We start from the raw sequence: 19293 nt of genomic DNA, 5'->3' as shown, positions 1-19293 counted from the left end.
CTTCTCGGCCGCCGCCGCCGCCGCCGCGCTTCGGCCGCCGCCGCCGCCCGCCGCGCTCGCGCCCGCCCTCCGCCCTGTGGCTCGCTCTCCGGGGCCCCCAGCCTCGCCCGCCGGCCGCTCACGCGCTCCCGCCGCTCATCGCCGGCCGCCGCCGCCGCCGCCCCCCATCGCCCCGCGCTCCGCCCCGCCACTTCCGTCCGGTCCGCGCCAGCTTCCGGCGCGTGCCCCTGACGACACCCGCCCCGCCGACACGCCCTCGCGGCCGGAAGCGCCGCGCGCCGCGGCGGCGGTGGGGCGCAGGACAGTGACGTCACGGCGCGCGGCGCCCTGGGAAGCGGAGAGAGTCCCGGGAGGGGGAGAACGTCCAAGAATGGGGAGGGCGCGGGAGGGCCAGGGGCGGAGACGGTGTGCGTCGGGTTTGCGGTCGCGTGTCTCCCGGGTGCCAGACCCACCGAGATAACTGCGCTCCTTGTAGGAACAGCGGTTACAACTGTGGCGACCTCTAGAGGGAGAGTCATTAATGGAGGGAGGAGGCCGGGGTCGTCCGCCCTCAGAACAAAGCTGACCCGGTAGCGTTGCTGGGCAACGGCCCGGGAGCGGCGGGCGCTGCGCGTCACGTGGGCGCGGTGACGTCATCGCTGCGGGCGGGAGGGGAGGAGGGGTGGGGGCGCATCTTCCGTCCGCCGCCGTGTGAGCGCGGGCGGGTCGGGCGGAAAAGCGTCGGGGCCGGGGAGGACGTGGGACCCTCCCGGCGCCGCAGCCCGTTCGGCCTCCGCGAAGGGTGCCCCCGCGGCCGGGCGCAGCTCGGAACGACCCCCCGCCTCTCTGCTCTCGCGGGGCAGCCCCGCTCTGCCCGGCGGGTCGCATCTCGGGCTTGGGTTCGGAGCCGGGGTCTAGCCCCTTGGCGTGTGTGTGGTGATCACGTGTTTCTCAGACCCTTTACAGTTCGTGTTTAAACTTGTGATGACGTCATGCCTCAGGGGTTTTCTCGTTGGTGACATTTGGGTACACCTTGTGGAGCAGAGAATCTGAGCCGTGTCCGTCAGACGGCCAGCTGTCCCCTGCCGTTTGGTGGACGGGGACGGATCCCGGCAGGTGGGGGTGGGGGTGGGGGTGATGATCTCGGGCGGATGGAGCACCTGTTCCCAGACGGCAGGAAGTCTGGTTTGGCTGGAGCCCAGGGTCTGCGCGGAGGGGGCGGGGAATACCGCCGCGGGAGGGCCTTGACCTCTAGGCAGAGGGTGGGGGCAGAGCTGTGTGAGCGGCCGAGTGACATGTGTCTGCTCTGTAGTTGGAGGAGGTGACCGCGGGCACGGGACAGCATGGCGGGGTCCGTTAGCGGCGACAGCTTTGTTGTAGTCCCAAGGGAGCAGGGACTGGATGTGGCTGGTGCCAGGGAGGGAGCACGTGGGGCCTTTGGGGCAAGAGAAGCTTCAAGATTTAAAAACCCGATGTGGAGGGAGGCAAGAGGAGTCCGCGTTGATGTTAGACCGCCCAAGGCTGCTGGGGAGGACTAGCCCTGGAGATGATGGGGAGCACTGAGCAGAGACCTCCGGGTCCCATCCCTGAGGTGCGCCTCCCCCATGCAACTCACAGAGAATGGAGCACAGCGGGATGAGCTTTGGTGCATTTTTGTGGTATCACATTCCTTGTCCAGAAGTTTATTTCTTCTCAATGGCCTTAAACACCTGCTGTGACTGCCTTATGGCAAATCCAGCACAGATGCGCGGGTTGCGAGTGTCAGGTGGCGTGTTAAATTTAAAGAGCTGGCTGGCTGCCAAGAAGAGACAGGGTCTGTGGGACGCAGACAAACTCAGTGGAGGAGAGGGGCAGCAGGTTTGGGAACCACACATGGGATGGATCTGACCTTAGCTCCCAGGAGACAGCGTCGAGGGATCAGGGAGGCAGACAAGATGGGAGGACAAAGACTGAGGAGTCGGTGGTACAGTTCATACTGAGCCTGCACATCCACTGCCCACAGGTCCCGGGGATGGGCAAAACTCACACAGCTCCGAGAGGTGGAGTGGAGATCCCCGATCACGTCGCAATTTTAAGTTCTCTTTCTTACGCCGCCATTTGGGAGTACGGAAGCCAGATGTGCCGGTGGTACAGTGTGAATGTGGGTGGGGAAGGACGCACCGAGCAAACAGGCGTCCAGCTGCCTTCCACAGGCCTGAGCCGGCTCTGAAGCTGGGGAGCACAGAGGGGGGTGGTCATTCAGTGAGGGCCTGCAGTGGCCAGGAGATGGGCTCCGAGGGAAGGGCTCGGCCCTGGCAGGTGAGCGGGGAGCATAGACAAGAGACAGGAGCTCCTGGTGCGGAGGCGAGAAGATGGGGCTTTCTGCCAAAGGCCGAGTTGGCACCAGGGCCTGAGTGAGGCCTCCTGCCGAGGAGGAGGCTTGGGCACGACTAGAATCCCCCTGAGCAGCTGGTCTGGCCGAGGCTGGGGCCAAAGCTTTCTGCTTCCTGCAGCTGCCGTGAGCAGCTGGTGCTGGGCGGGAGATGCAGACGGCGGTGGGCCTTGCCAGGGCTGAAGAGACACACGAGGGACTGGGGTCGGTGGCCTCAGATGACCAGCCCTTCTCCCAGTTCTTGCTCCACACCCCTGTTATTGTTCCTATTAAGCTTAAAATGGAAACCAAGCGGTTCAAGAGTAGCACTCTTGACCCACATCCCCCAAAGAGCACGTTTGTTCTCTATCTCTTTTTTCTTCCCCCAGAACTATCTGAGAATGAGCGGCAGACAGGATGCCATGGTGTCCGGGGGCGCCCTTGTCGCAGGCACTGGCACGGAGACTCCCAGCTGCGCCGTTTGTGGATCTGTCTCAGCGTGACGCTCTGGTCACGATTCCCAGCTGGCGTGCATCAATACCTCCAGCGACATCTTGGTTTGCTCATGCACAGGCTGGAGAGATCGCCTCATCCGGGCTGGCAGAAGGCCCACACCTGCTGTCGTTCTGGGCATTTTTGTCTCCTGTGAGGTAGAAAATCAATTCCTTGCTCTGGTGTGGAGTTCCAGGCACAGTTTCTAGCCTTGGGGCTTCTCAGTCAATGCCCTATAGCTCTCCAGGGTTCGAAGCTGCTCTTGGCCTTAACAAGCTCTTAGGCACTCCCAGAGGCTGGCAGACAGCTTCACTTGTCAGCCCCGTGTAGCCTGTGCTCACCAGCACTGCCGGGGGCCTTGGGAGCCCCAGGAGAGGTGTAGTCCCTCTTGGAAAGACCCCAGCCTCCACTGCCCAGCACTTGGTGACAGTGAGCGGCTTCCCTCCAGCTTCCCCGCCCTCAGCGTGCTCCCTGGGCGGCCCATGAGCTCCAGAGTGGCTTTCCCCCGCCTTGCCGATGTTTGTCCTGGGTGTGTGGATGTCTCTCTCAGGCTGCCCGTTCTTTGAAGACGCGGTGTTGAGAGCACACGCGCATCAAACCCAGAAGTACTTTTTGTCTTTGGGGGAAGTATGTTTGTCAGACGAGAGGGACGAAACCCGCAACAGAACAACCTTGAAAGAAACAGGATCCCAGGGTGCCTGGCTGTCTTGGTCGGTAGAGCATGTGACTCTTGGCCTTACGAGTTGTAAGTTCAAGCCCCATGTTGGCCCTGGAGCCTACTTAAAAAAAATAAAATTGGGGCGCCTGGGTGGCTCAGTGGGTTAAGTGTCTGATTCTGATTTCAGATCAGGTCTTGATCTCAGGGTTGTGAGTTCAAGCCCTGCAGTGGGCTCCACAGTGGGCGTAGAGTGTACTTAAAAAATTAAATTAAAAATAAAATTTAAAAAAGGGAAGAGGATTCCTAGAAATAGAACAGTCAGAAGTTGTAGTCGCTGGTTATGCATAAGCAGGTCTGGGGAGGCCATGACTAGGGTCACTGGTGCCTTGAATGGAGGGCAGCCTCTCCTAGGGGACAGCAGGGCGTGAGGAGCCCCCTCCCAGCTGCTCGGGGACATGTTTGACCTTTCCCAGTGACCCTGCCTGACCTGAGGTCTCCACAGAGCTGGACAGCAGCCGTCTTTTCTGGCTGCTTGTTCCATCCAGAATATCTTAGGGTTTTGCCCTCACCCCAGAGCTTCCTGGGAAGTTTGCTTCTGCCTCTCTTGCCCCTTCCAGAAGGCCGTCTGGCTCAGCCCTGGTCCCCTGCCCGGTGAGTCCGTGTGCCCTTGCTCAGCCAGCCTCCCTTAGGCTGGTGACGCCCAGGCCTCTGCTGCGCACAGAGCAAGGCCACATGGTTGAGGGACCCAGGGGTGGAGATCCAGACCGACCCTGTGACCTGGGGTTACAGTCTGAGGTGCCCGTTCGAGCTGACGGTTTCACTCCACGAACAGGCGCGTGTACTTGCACAGAGACGTGGGCAGATGCAGAAGCATATGCCCGCGGACACACAGATGTGGGCGCGTGTCTGCGCATTTCCTCAAAGCAGCGACACCCCAGCCACAGCGGGCACACTGAGCACCACATCACGGCCTCTAAGTTCTGTTCTCTGCTGGGAGGAACCAGAGCTGCTCCAAGAAAGGCCTGACTCCGGGACGGGGCGGAGTGAGCGCAGGCTGAGCCTGGAGAGCTGGTGGCAGCAAGTGCTCAGAATGCGAGGGGGACGCCCCAAAAGGTCCCTCAGGCTGGCTAGGTCTGGGACCACGTAAGCATCAGAGAACGACAGCCACAGACTGTAGCCGGTGACTAAGATCAGAATCCCCTGTGCACCTCCTGAGGCGAATGAGAGAAGGAAGCCTGCCCGTACCGGAAAAAGGCCGGCAATAAGGAAGAGAAGATGAAATTTGAGAAACATTTAGCGGCCAGCAGAGTAACAATGGACAAAAAGATCCCCAGGAGATGTTGAGCCTGGCGGGTAGAGCTTGCTGAGTGAGGCAGGTGTGTGCCTAGTCCCAGTGCAGGTCCACGCGGGACACACCTGCTGCCCCGCTGCGTCCCCAGGGCTTCCCGCCGTGGTTCCCCTGAGCATTCCCGCCAAGAATGTCCATCATGTAATGATACTGTGTGAATTTTCTGGCTGTGACTGTGAACAATGGCTGTAGCCACACGGAAACATTGGAAAGCGCAAAGGGCTTTGGGGCTGCTGTTTATAGAAAGACGTACACGTGTGCAGAGTGACAGAGCGCCAGGGGACAGTGTCAGCTGTGGGACAGTGGGCGGGGCCTGTGCAGGAATTCTCACTCACCTGGCTTCTCTCCTAGAGCTCTGCAGGTATAGCTGAATAATTCAGTTGGCAATGTGTTTTTTTTTAAAGATTTTATTTACTCATTTGAGAGGGAGTGTGCAAGCAGTGGGAGCAGCAGAAGGAGAAGGAGAAGCAGACTCCCTGCCACGCGGGGAGCCGGATGCGGGACTCGATCCCAGGGCCCTGAGATCATGACCTGAGCCGAATGCAGACACTGAACCCGCTGAGCTCCCCAGCATCCCGGGTTTTATTACAATAGTATTAAGAACAAACAAATGATAAAAAGAGAACCTGGTATATGAACTAATGTTAAGAATACTTGATAGGGGCACCTGGGTGGCTCAGTGGGTTAAGCCTCTGCCTCCGGCTCCAGTCGTGATCTCAGGGTCCTGGGATCGAGCCCCGCTGCTCAGCAGGGACCCTGCTCTTCCCCCCTCTCCGCCTGCCTCTCTGTCTACTTGTGATCTCTGTCAGATAGATACAATCTTAAAAACAAACAAACAAACATCACAATAAAGCGGGTCAGATGAATTTTTTTGGTTTCCCAGTGCATATGAAAATTAGATTTGGGGCGCCTGGGTGGCTCAGTGGGTTAAAGCCTCTGCCTTCGGCTCCGGTCATGATCCCAGGGTCCTGGGATTGATCCCCGCATCGGGCTCTCTGTTCAGTGGGGAGCCTGCTTCCTCCTCTCTCTCTCTGCCTACTTGTGATCTCTGTCTGTCAAATAAATAAATAAAATCTTTAAAAAAAAAAAAATTAGATTTACCCTGTGGGTTCTGGGTGCAGTAGCATGACCTTTAGAAAGAACCTACAAGCCTTAATTAAAACATCCTTTTTTGCTGAAGTAAACTATATTATCATGTGAGCTGTCCGTGAATCATCATCACTGACCAGAGATCACCATAATGGGTAAAATAGTAATGAAAAAGCTTAAAATCTTACGAGAATCACCAAAATGGGCTGCAGACATTAAATGAGCAAATGCTGCTGGAAAAAATGGTGCCCATAGATGTGCTCAACCAGGTCTGCCAGAAATCTAAAATTTGTAAAAAAAAAAAAAAAAAAAGCAAAATCCATGAAATACAATAAAGCAAAGTGAAATTCAATGAAGTGTGCCTGTGCATGTATATATAGAGAGAGCATGAGAAAGTGAGAGAGAAATTTATTTTAAGGAATTGCCCATACTGTTGTGGGCACTGGCGGCAGCTGGAGACCCAGCAAGGAGCTGATGTTGCATCTGGAGGCAGAGTTACCCCTTCTCCCCCTGGGGGGAGCCTCAAACTTTTTCTCTTAAGGCCTTCAACTGATTGGATGAGGCCCACCCACGTAATGGAGGGTGTTCCGCTTTAACCAGAGTCTGCTGATGTAAATGTTGACCTCACCTAAACCAAACTTTCACCCTGACATCTGGATTGGTGTTTGACCAAATATCTGGGTGTTGGGGCCTGGCCAAGCTTTCACCCCCCATCATGGTGTGAAGACACGCACATTTCTTTGTCTAGCTGGAGTGAATCGTGTTCACTGCTGTATAAGACACTCTGGGGGGGCGCCTGGGTGGCTCAGTGGGTTAAGGCCTCTGCCTTCGGCTCAGGTCATGATCCCAGGGTCCTGGGATCAAGCCCCGCATCAGGCTCTCTGCTCAGCGGGGAGCCTGCTTCCTCCTCTCTCTCTGCCTCTCTGCCTACTTGATCTCTGTCTGTCAAGTGGATGAATAAAATCTTTAAAAAAAAAAAAAAAGACACTCTGGGGGTGCCTGGGTGGCTCCGTCGTTAGGTGTCCTGCCTTTGGCTCAGGTCATGATCCCAGGGTCCTGGGATGGAGCTCCAAGTCAGGTTCCCTGCTCGGCGGGAAGCCTGCTTTCCCTATTCCACTCCCACAGCTGGTGGTCCTGCTCTCACTGTCTCTCTCTGTCAAATAAATAAAATCTAAAAAAAAAAAAAAAAGACGCTATAGGGAAATGCCACCAGCTTGCGGCTTCAGGGTCATGGCTGCTGCCACCAACAGGCCGGGGGACTCTGGAACTTGTTTTCTGGGGCACACAGGTGGGGCTTGGCTTGGGTGAACACCCAGGAGCCATTTCCCGAGCTGTTGGGCCTGTGAGTGGCTGCGTTCATGCTCGCTGTGGGAGGCTTTCAGCTGCATTCCGCGCAGACGGGGAGCTGTGTGTGTGCTCAGTGCAACCACGCTGCCTTCTCTGTCCCGTCTGTGCCAGCGGCTTGTCCTTCCCTTTCTTCAGGGCGGTCTTGGTGGCGACCTGTGTGCGGGCTCGTCAGTGCGCGGCAAACGCTGCAGTGTGTCCCCAGCTGCCAGCCTGACCCCTTGCCCCAGTCCAGCAGCTGGCTCGCGTCTGATGGCATTGTTCCGGGGTGAGGCCCCCCACGGATTCTAACGGAGCAGCTGAGAACCTGGGTCACGCCCCAGTGCATTGAGGCTGCTGGGTTTGAGTGGGGAGTAAAGAAAGCGCAAGTTTATTAGACAGGATGGGGCAGCCCCAGCCCCGCAGGTGGAGCAGGAGTAGAGGATGAGCCCGGGGAAGCTTCCAGGCTTCCAAACACACTGCCCTGGGAGCTGAGGGCCGCCCACGCGGGGAAAGCAGGCCTGGGGACCCCCTCTGTGTGTGCAGTGCCTTGGGGTCTGGCCGTCCCTACATGGCCCCCTAGACAGCTTGCAGGCCTTGTGGCCACCTTGGTTCCCGCTGAGCCATCCCCTCAGCCCAGCCTGCCCTGTCACCTTCCCCGGACGTCCTCTGGGGGTCCCGGTGGCCCTTCACACCAGCCCATGGGCATTGACAGCTCTCTGAGCTCAGAACACCTTTGTCCCGGCTGGTCCTTCTGTCACTGTTGGATGCCCTCGTGCACTCTGTGGCTCTAGCTGGCTGTCCTGCTTCCACCTCAGACTCCATGTGGCTGAGACCAGCCCCCAGCGCCCCCCAGGCCCAGCCCTGCTGTTCCCACTGTTGGAGGCTTGGCTGTGCCATCTGCTCCCGAGGCACCTGCCATGGCTGAATTTACCTAAAGATGGAGCTCAACGCCGGGGGTCTGAGCAGGAACCAGAGCCTTGAACATGCCCTCATCGCCAAAGCCTGGCCTTCTTCTGTCTTCACAAAAGGGTAAACTCCCCCGGGTCCAGGGACCATATTTTCCCTCTCCCTCTTTCCAATCAGTTCACATTTTCACACCAGCCTGTGGGGGAAGCAGCCAGAAGCCGCCCCCACCCCCACCCCCACCCCATGGAGCTGCTTCTCTACTTGAGCCAAGTTTCAAATCAGGAGATGGAAAGACAGTCTTTTTCAATTATCATTGATTAAAACCTCACTAAAATATTGAAGGAAATTTAAAAACCAACAAATTCATGGGGCACCTGGGTGGCTCAGTGGGTTAAGCCTCTGCCTTGGGCTCAGGTCATGATCCCAGGGTCCTGGGATGGAGCCCCACATCGGGCTCTCTGCTCAGCGGGGAGCCTGCTTCTTCCTCCCCCTGCTTGTGTTCCTTCTCCCACTGTGTTTTTCTCTGTCAAATAAATAAAACCTTTTAAAAATAAAAAAATAAAATACAATTCCCAGGAGTGCCTGGCGGACTCAGTTGGTGGAGCGTACGACTCTTGATCTCATGAGTTCGAGCCTTATGTTGGACGTGGAGCCAACTTAATAAATAAATAAATACAGATTTTTATTTTCTTTTAAGTAAGCTTGATGCCCACTGTGGGGCTCAACTCACGGCCGTGCGATCGAGAGTCACATGCTGTACCAACTGAGCCAGCCAGGCGCCCCCCCAAAATAAACTCTTTAAATAAAATAAAATGAAATGAAATTTCCATAACCATTTCTCAGCGCATCTACTCCGCAAACAGTAACAATGATAGGATCCTTTACAAAAGGCGAGCGCTCCGAGCACATTGGGGAAGACAAGACCCGGCGCACGAAACAGAAAAGGGATCAGTCGCACATCTTTAAAATTAAAAATTTTCATGCATCAAAGGGCACTGTTAAGAGAAGGAAAAGGCAGCTCAAAGAATGGGAGGAAATATTTGCAAATCGTGTGTCAGATACGGTATTAATATCCAGAATAGGTAAACAACTAGAACTCAACATCAGAGGAACAACCAGCCCAATTCAGGAACGGGCGGAGGACTGGGACGGGCGCTTCTCCAAGGAAGACAGCGGACAGCCAAGGAGAGCGTGAAGAGAAGCTCGGCATCATGGCTCCTCAGGGAAACGCAAATCAAAACCACACCGAGATGCCCCTTCACATCTGTCAGGATGGTTACTGCAACAGGAGAACAGGTGTCGGGAGGATGGGGGGATCTGGAACGCACGCGCACGGCTGGCAGGAACGCAGTGGTGTAGCCGCCGTGGACAGCAGCACGTGGGGTCTGCAGAGTTACCATGTGACCCAGCAATTCCATTCCAAGGTAGGTACCCCAAAACACTGAGGTATTTGCACACCCATATTCATGTCATCATATTCACAACAGCCCAGAGGCAGGACCAACCCAGTGTCCTTTGATGGGTGAGTGGCTAAGAGAACTGTGGTCTGTCCACACCGTGGCCCCACTGCAGGGCCCACCTCACTGGAGAGAAGCCCCTGCCCGCCACCAGTGCCTTCCCCTGGATGAGAAGGCCTGTGGTCCCTTTTGGCGCTGATGTCAGCTGCGCTGGATTCCCCGGTGACCGCAGGGCCTTGGCACCTCCCAGCAGGGAGCTCCAAGTCTGAGGGTGGCCTCAGGGAAGAGTCTCATCTCCCTTTCTGTCTCCCTAGGGTCTCGGGCAGAAAGAGGCCATTTCCCCAAGTTGAGAAATGAGGGTCACCTTATTTCTGATGAGGGTTAAGTGTGGGGAGCCAAAGAGGTGTGTTGAACACAGCAGGGGGGCACCTGTGCTAAGCCCCAGGCCAGCACTCCAAGACCCATTACCCACCCAAACCACAGTTTCGCTCCCCTCCAAATGTGACTTTGTCCAGCCGACCCGGGCCTACCTTGTCATCACTAGGTGCTAATCTGCGGATAGAACCTTTATGCTCCCCGGAGGAGTGCGACCTTGCTGGAAACGCTGCCTCCTTGCTAATGATTTCCTTCTTTCCGCCCCCACTCAGCCCCTGAATACCTTGCCTTTCCTACAGCTCCTTGGGGCTCCTTTGTACCTGCCGGATGGGATGTGGCCTGATTCCTAAATCGTTAAATAAAGCCGATTAGATCTTTAAGCCCCCTTGACTGATTTTTTGCTAATTAACAAGAGTGTGTCAAACAGCTCTGAAAATATCTGGGATAATTTCTCAGTCTGCATTGCGGTCCAATCCTCAGAGTGGGCCCCAGGTCGGGGGTGTGGGAGGAGCTGGCCCAGGCTCACTCCTTCCCTTCAGGGGTGCCTCTGGCCTGCCCTGGAGCGTGGCCTCCTTAGGTCATAAACATTTACCAGCAACCTGCTGAGTGTGGTTCTGGAAAGGTCCATGATGTTTAGCAGGGGATCTCGGGGCAGGAAGGTGGGGGCTGCCTCCAGGAGTCTGGTTGGACTCGGGACCAAGGCCCCCAAGGGCTGGGCTGTAGGGAGGTGAGGCCGGCAGCCAGGGTGGGCTGAGGAGGAAACGGAGAAGCCAGGCTCGGTCAGCAGGGCATCCTGCCTGCCCCTGGTGGCCTCGTGGGGCGCTGGTTCTCCCAGGTGAGATCCAAGGCCAGGCTGCGGGGTGAGGGTGTGGGGGCTCCATTCCTGCACGCGGCCCTCCTGACTCCCCTGCCGGCTGCCCGAGGCCTCCCGGAGCCCAGAGCTCCGCAGCTGGGCCTCCTCCACCCGCCACAGGGCGCTGGGCGTCCAGCCTGCCACCTGCGCTCAGTGGAAAACCCGGTGGGTGTCAAAGACGGCACCAAAGCAGGTAAAATGGAATATTAATCGTGTTTACATTGGTCACCCGTTGAAATGATAATGTTTTGGACAAATTGTGTGGAATAAAACATGGTTAGGATCCAGTGCACCTGTTTCCTGTTTCTCTTCACCCTTCTTCTTTTTTTTTTTTTCCAAGACGCGGGGCTCCATCTCAGGACCCTGAGATCACACATAGCCTGAGCCGGAACCGAGCCGGGTGCTGAACCGACAGCCGTCCAGGCACCCCTCTCTTCCCCGTCTAGCGTGGCTGCCGGGAGGATTCAGGTGCCATCTGTGGGGGGGACCCTGTGGCTGTCGGCCACAGCTCTTCTGGACCAGCGGTCCAGGCATTGGGACTTCCAGGACGAGCAGGGTCCCCCAAGTCTGACTACCAGCCCTCCGCTCTGCTAAATGAGCACATCCCCCTGAAGACGGGTGTTCTGACTGAGGCAGAAGGAGGCACCGCCCAAGCAGCCCAGAGCTCCTCCCCACCGCCCTTGGATTCTCTTCCTCTCGGACGCGTGGGTGCTGCGGGCCGGCCCAGGGCAGGGCGGGCTCCCGGAGGAGCTTCTCTTGCGAACACACCCTAGTCTGGGCTCTCTTCTCGCTGAGCCCTTGTCCTTGTGCCCTGCAGCTGCCCTCGCAGGTGCCCTGCACAGAGCCGTGGCCCCAGGGCAGGTGCAGAACCCAGTGGACACCCGGGCGGCTGGAATCGGTGCTGGGCGCAAACGACAGGCTCGGTCCCCAGACCTGGGCCAGGGAGTCTGGTCACGGACCCCTGACGCCTGCGGCGCCGGCGCTTCCAGAACCACCGCCAGAGGATCCCTGGCCGAGTTCCGGTCGAGGGTACGGTGTGGGCACATGCAGAGGTGAGTAAAAGTGGAACAGCAGCCGTCATCCGAAAGGCAGCTCTGGCACTGGGGAGGTCTCTGTCCCCCGTTTCTGTCCTCGCACGTCTGTGTGCGTTCCCAAGCCGACCCGAAGCTCTGCTGCCCCGTAACTGCTTCGTGCTGCCCCGGAGAACACCTTCTCGCGTCATCCCGTCGATGCCAACGGCGGTCATGGCGGCTTTGCATCCCTCGTCGGATCGCCTGCAGTACACAGAGCTCCTGCTGGAACATTCTGAAGTTTTCCAAGGTCTTCAACACAATCTTGATATTCTGCTGGGCCCACTTGGGAGCAAATGTGTGGTTCTTCCCCGAGCCCCGCTGCTGGCCCTCAGCCAGCCAAGGGCGTCCCCACCGCCCTGCCTCAGCTGGCCGCATGCCCTACCCGCACTTCCACGTGGGGAAGGTACTGACCCAGTGCGTGTCTTCCCCGTGGGCGTGGGCGTGTGTTCTTTATTCAGAGTCCCAGAAGTCTGCTGTCACATGGGCCCATACGAACATCCCATGTCAGTATAAAAGTGTCCCTCTGGAACGCCTGGCTGGCTCAGTCGCTGGAGCATGCGACTCTTGATCTTGGGGTTGTGAGTTCAAGTCCCACGCTGGGTAGAGAGATGACTTATTAAATAAAATAAATTAAAAAAAAACTTGGGGGCGCCTGGGTGGCTCAGTGGGTCAAAGTCTTGGCCCTCGGCTCAGGTCATGTTCCCAGGGTCGTGGGATCAAGACCTGCATCAGGCTCTCTACTTAGCAGGGAGCCTGCTTCCCCCTTTCCCTCTGCCTGCCTCTCTGCCTACTTGTGATCTCTGTCTGTTAAATAAATAAATAAAATCTTAGGGGTGCCTGGGTGGCTCAGTGGGTTAAGGCCTCTGCCTTCGGCTCAGGTCATGATCCCAGGGTCCTGGGATCGAGCCCCGCATCGGGCTCTCTGCTCAGCAGGGAGCCTGCTTCCCTTCCTCTCTCTCTCTGCCTGCCTCTCTGCCTACCTGTGATCTCTGTCTGCCAAATAAATAAATAAAATCTTTAAAAAATAAATAAATAAATAAATAAATAAAATCTTAAAAAAAAAAAAACTTTTCCTGTATGTTACGATTTCCCATTTCATTGTTTGCCACGCCGTTTCACTTACGGGTGGGTTTTTTTTTTTTTTATGAGAGAATTTTGCTTTTTATGTCGCTCTCTGTATATATAAACACATATATATCCACATGATACATTTTGCCCTTATATTTCATGCTTTGCCCTTATGCTTAAAAAACTTTCCCATCACTAAGGTAATATAAATATTTAGATACATATTATTTAATGGTTTTCTTTTACATTGACTACTTTTATCAACCTAGATTAATTTTGGTAATGTAATTAATTTGCCAAGTAGCTGGCAATGTATCCCAGAAACATTTATGGGGAGAGCAGCATTTTTTTGAAGACTTTATTTATTTATTTTTAAAGATTTTATTCATTTATTTGACAGAGAGAGACACAACAAGAGAGGGAACACAAGCAGGGGGAGTGGGAGAGGGAGAAGCAGGCTTCCCGCTGAGCAGGGAGCCCGATGTGGGGCTCGATCCCAGGACCCTGGGATCATGACCTGAGCCGAAGGCAGACACCTGACTGAGCCACCCAGGAGCTCCAGATTTTATTTCCTGATTAGAGGAGGAGCGCTCGTGACAGAGAGATCAGGAGCAGGGGTGCCCAGCTGCAGGCGCACATGGCAGGAGCTCGAGGCCCTACCGAATGAATGATGAATGGATAGTGACATCATGCTCTCAGCAGGATGGGGGGTGGGAGGATGTTATCTCCATAAACAAGAAAGTCTGAAACCGTAAGAGACTCTTAACTCCAGGGAACAAACTGAGGGTTGCTGGAGGGGTGTGGGGTGGGGGGCTGGGGTTACTGGGTGGTGGTCATGAAGGAGGTCCCGTGATGTAACGAGCACTGGGTGTTATATGCAATTGATGAATCGCTGAACTTGACCTCTGAAACCAATAATACCCGGTATGTTAATTAATTGGATTGATACTAAATTATATTAAATTTTAAAAGAAGAGGAAGAAAGTTTGTGAATGGATCCTGAGCTCAGTCAATGACGCGGGTGTGGGGGGCGCTAGGGAACGTGCTTCTAGAGGACGAGGGGAGATGGGCTTCCCGCTGGGGATCCGGCAGGGCTTGTGCACTCCAGGCAGGGTTCGAAGGCGTCCACGTGAAATCCTATTGGCTTTGCTGTAGGGGTGAGCATTTCCCAGGGTGAGGGGCAGTGGGAGACCCACTCGCGTCTGGTGACAAACGTGAGTGAAGGTGGTGGGATCCGGAGATGCGCACGGAATGAGGCCAGGAGCTCACTGCCCATCGGAAGGGGGACGCCCCCATGGGGGTGGTCACCGGTGGGAGCAGGTGAGCAACCCCCCGGCTCCCCCGGGGCCTGTACCTGCCCAGTAAGTGTCCTTGGAAATACCTACTCAGGGCATCCTGCCAACTGGCAGAATGCAGGCCAGTTATGGAAATGTGACCTTCTCCCCAAGGGCAGTCTCTACAGGCGCATGCTTCCGGTGGGCTGGCTTCCCTATGTGCTTGGCAGTCTGGCTCCACACTGGGCAGGTTTGATGTTGCTGTGGGAGCCCCTGCAGGGACAGCCTGAGCCCTCAGGCTCCCATGCTCAGGGCTGGTGGGTCTGCCGGTGCCCTTGACCCTTCCGGACTGGGCATCCTGGCCCCATCGGCCGGACAAGGGCCTGCCAGTGGCTGGGTGGGCGGCACTGTGGGGAGCCACAGGGAGGAGCAAGCAGTTCCTCCTTGCAACTCAGCTCAGTGCTGGGCAGGAGCAGCCGGCCCTGGCATTGCTGAGCCCGTAGGCCACCTGCTGGGGCCCCTCCTTGGAGAGAGGCTCTAACACGGGGTGGGGGTGCGGCGGTTCTACAGCAAATTATTATTATTGTGATTACTATTTGCAGGTTCCCAGAGGTGGAACTGGCCCGAGGCTGTTTGGGGACGTGGTGTCTGCCGTGTCTCTTGGCTCGGCTTGGAGCTGCCCCATGAGTCACAGTTCAGTGTACTACAGCAAAGCCCTCCCTGATTCCACTGAGCTCTGTCGAGGTTTGGAAGTTTCATGAGCGTCGTGTCTTGGCAGGCAACTGCCCTTGCAATTAAAAATAGATTACTGCAAAAAATAAGTGACTGGATTGAGTCTAGGAATAACCAAGAGAACGTCACGATCTTGCTGTAATGTGACAGCTGGCTGGGATTCTGAATGTGGATGGCGGGCAGCCTCCCCGGCAGCTCGGTGTGGCCCGGTCCACGGAGGCCACGGCGACAACCCAAGGCAGCAAGCGTCTGTGTGCTGACGGAGCTTGTCAGTATCTTGCCTGTGGTGACAGACGCGTGGACCGACATAGAGGACAAACTGTCAAGAACCACACACACACACACACACACACACGTGCATACACATGCAAACACACATCACCACACATGCGCACAGAAACACACCTGTAAACACGTCCACACTCTACCACCAGGCATCTGTGTGGCACTGTCTCTGAGGTGCTTCTGAGGTGTCTCTGGGGTATCCCTGGGGCATCTCTGCGTCTCTGGGGTGTCTCTGAGGTGGGTGTCTCTGTGAGTGTCTCTGGGGTGTCTCTGTGAGATGACTCTGCTCCTTGCTGCTCTGCCCCGGCTCTCCGCAGCTGGCCTGAGGTCACGGCCAGGGTGGGCGTGCCAGGTCAGCCCCGCTTTGGGAAGGACACCATCTGGTTGACAGTGGAGGATGGCGGGAAGTTGTGGGCTTTCTGTCCTCCCTTGTTCACGTGGACATGTGCCGACAGCTTGGTGGGGACAGAGGGAAGGGTGGTGCGTAGGAGCTGCCATCAAGCCGGCCACCCTGTCCACCGACCCTGAGCTTCCCGCCTACTCTCCGCCCCGACCATCGTCCTCCAGTTTGCTCAGCTCCGGGAAGATGTAAGCGGAGCGGACGCTCGTGCTCACTCAGATGTGGTTTCTGGACTATTCTGACCTTTCATAGCCCGTGAACATACTTTCCTGGGTGAGAGTAAAAGCCCAGCCTGCGAACTGACCTCTGGGGGTGGGAGGAAAGGGACAGAGCCCCAGAAGCCACCCCAGCCTGGCCTACTGTGCAAGCTCGCCAAGGCCAGAGCCGGCCCGTAAGACACAGGGCAACTTCTGGGACCTTTGTCCCCGTAGCTGAGCACCTGGGGACGTCCCTGCTGAGGACACTTGTGATGATGTTGGCCCTGAGGTCTCACTGCAGCTCACTCGGGGCCCTGCACTGGCCCTGCTCCCTGCACTAGCCCTGCACTGGCCCTGCACCGTCTTACATGCCCATGGCCTTGTCTGGGTTCCCCGGGAGGGACAGTGAGGCCTGGTGCCTGGTGACTCAAGGGCTCGTAGGGATGGGACACAGGGCGCCTCCCCTGTGACCATGACAGAGCTTCCTGAAGGTATCACCGCATTTTCCAGGAGGGGCAGGGAGTGCTTCCGGGTGTGGTCCCTGCAGGGGCCTGGGATCGGTGACCACAGAGGACCTTGGGATCGTCTGTGCCCACCTGCAGGGCTGAGGACCTGGTGTCTGCCGGCGCGCCGGCCATCCACTCAGCGCTGCTGGGGAGACTTCTCTGTGAAGAGGAGCTGGGCCCGCTGCTCTGGCTAGCAGGAACCCCTTGGTGAGCGCCCGAGAAGGGCCCATGGCCCACCTATCACCCTGGATACCTCTTGAGAAAAACGGTGCTCACACTTCCCCTCCCGGCAGACTCACGGGGCTGAACACCAGCTCACAGACCACGGGGGAGCCCCAGTGCAGGCTGTCACCTGGAATCGGGCGCCGACTTTGCTCTGACAAGTGATGGCACCTCGTGTTTCAGACGCGCACTGATAAGCCGCCCCCGTATTCAGTGCAGCTCTGGTTTTTAGCCAGTGCACAACGCAAAAAAAAAAATAAATAAAATAAAATAAAGCTTTAGGACACCTGGGCTGCTCAGTCGGTGAAGCGTCTGCCTTCCACTCAGGTCAGGATCTCGGGGTCCTGGGATTGAACCCCGCATCCGGCTCCCTGCTCAGCGGGGAGCCTGCCTGTCCAGCTCCCTCTGCCCCTCCCCTGCTCATACTGTCACACTCTCTCTCTCAAATAAGCAAATAAATAAATATATATAGTTTTTACTTATAAAAACGTGGCAGAGCATCCAGAATATACAAGGAACTCCTCCAACTCAGTCATAAAAACAACCAGTTTAAAAGTGGGCAAAAACCTGTCGTTAGCGTTTCTCCAAAGAGGATGTGCACGTGGTCCATGAGCGCACGGAAAGTTGCCCAACCCCAGTCATCAGGGAAATGAAAATCAAAACTTCAGTGAGCTACCACTGTACACTTCTTTTTTTTTTTTTAAGATATTTATTTATTTATTTATTTGAGAGAGAGAACGAGCTGGGAGAGTGGCAGAGGAAGAGGGAGAAGCAGGCTCCCCGCTGAGCAGGGAGCCCGATGCAGGGCTCGATCCCAGGACCCTGAGATCACGACCTGAGTGGAAGGCAGACGCCCAGCCGGCCGAGCCCCCCAGGCGCCCCGACCACCGCACACTGTCTAGCACGGCTATCAAAGCAAAATGGACAACGGGGCACCTGGGGGGCTCAGTCTGAGCGTCCGACTCTTGGTTTCAGTTCAGGTCATGATCTCTGGGTCATGAGATCGGGCCCCATGTCAGGCTCTGCCCTCACCGGGGAGTCTGCTTGAGATTCGCGCTCTCCCTCTGCTCCTCCCTCTGCTTGCTCTCTCTCTCTCTCTCAAATGAATAAATAAATCCTTCAAAAAAAAAAAAAAAAGAATGAATTCGTGAACGTGTGCTCGGTATGGTTGAAGTCTGAGCGAAGTAAGGCAGAAAAGGAGCTCCTGGTTCCCTTTACGTGAACTGTCCAGAGCAGGCCAGTCTACGGAGGCAGACAGTAGACTCGTGGTTGCCGGGGACTGGAGAAGGGGGGGGGTGCTGCTCATGGGGACAAGCTTCTTCTGGGGCCATGAAAAGTTCTAACATTAGATGACGCTGTTGGCCGATAGACTCAAACCATGAAATACACTAACAATACTGGATTGCGTGTTAAAATGGTGAATCTTGCGGCATATGGATTATACCACAAGAAGAAACAGAGAACAGGCCAGCAGTATGGTTGTTTCCTCATCTGCTCCGTGGAGACAGCCCTGCCCATGCCTGGAGCTGTGGGGGCAGGGATAGCGAGGGGAGCCACCCCCCGGGGGCCGCGTGTGGGGGTCTCCTGTCCCCGCATGCAGGATGAGGGCCAGCCCTGTGTATTGGACACCTCCCTACAGCCTCCTGCCGTCCCCGAGCTTCTGGAGACTCATTCCGCAGACAGGAAGCAGCGAGGAGGCTAGCGTCTGGGCTCAGGATTCTGACGGGAAGAGCTGGGATTTGAATCCCGGCCAAGGAGCTCGGGGGTGGCTGCGTCCAATCCTTGCCTCACCTCCCGGACTCTGCCTTCAATTAAGTTTTGGGCCCAGAAGTGCCCCACCCCTTGTGATTAAAGCCACTCACTTCCAGGGCCAGCAGAGACTCCGGGGATCCCACATAGGGGCAGACACCCCCCGACCCCGGGGGCCAGAGGGGACTCAGGAGCCGAGCTGGACTCAGAGGCAGCAAATATTCAGGACCACAGTCCCCTGTGCAAAGCCGGTATTTCTGCCAGCGTGGGGCCTGCAAGCCTGAATCTGCCCCCCCTCAGCAGACCAAGGGCCCCAGCAAGTCACAGAGCCCGTGTCCCCCACCGTCGCAGCGCAGGATAAAGCTGACACCGACCCGGCCGCTAGAGGGCAAGGTGTAGTTTGCAAAACGCTTCATAAACGTCAAGTACAAGGATGTATGGAGTGAAGTATAATGTGCGGCAATAGGCTGATGGGAGATGGGAGGTCAGGGTTGAATAAGGGGGTTCTAGCTCCTTCCTCATCCTGGCCCGTCACTCAACCCCTCTGACCGGATCTCAGGATCCTGCAGCCCCAGGAACCTACCGGGCAGCCACCACCGTTCTCTCGGGATGCTGGAGAATCCGTGTCTGGCTCTGGGCCTTCAGCATGCACTGCCCCCCAGCAGGGCAGGACCCCCAAATGTTGCCAGGTGGTGCGTGAGGCACCTCCCTCTGGGCTCCACGAAGCCCTGCCCTCAGCGGGGCAGCCAGGCGGTCGTGGAGAATCTGGAAAGGAAGCAGGCCGGGCTGACCACTTCCGGCGAGCCACATACTGGAAAGGGAATTTACAACCGGCCGGAGCACCTGCCGTCTGGAGCCACTTAGCATCTCCGACCCCAGCGGACCTCAGCACCCTTCACAGCCGGCTTACTCTTCAAGAGAACAGCTGGCTTGTCCCGAGGCCACCAGCGCCGG

Source organism: Enhydra lutris, unplaced genomic scaffold (genome assembly GCF_002288905.1).
Source record: "Enhydra lutris kenyoni isolate GAN:26980312 unplaced genomic scaffold, ASM228890v2 scaffoldscaffold51, whole genome shotgun sequence".
In the NCBI taxonomy this organism is placed as follows: Eukaryota; Metazoa; Chordata; class Mammalia; order Carnivora; family Mustelidae; genus Enhydra; species Enhydra lutris.
This window is presented reverse-complemented; position numbering follows the sequence as displayed.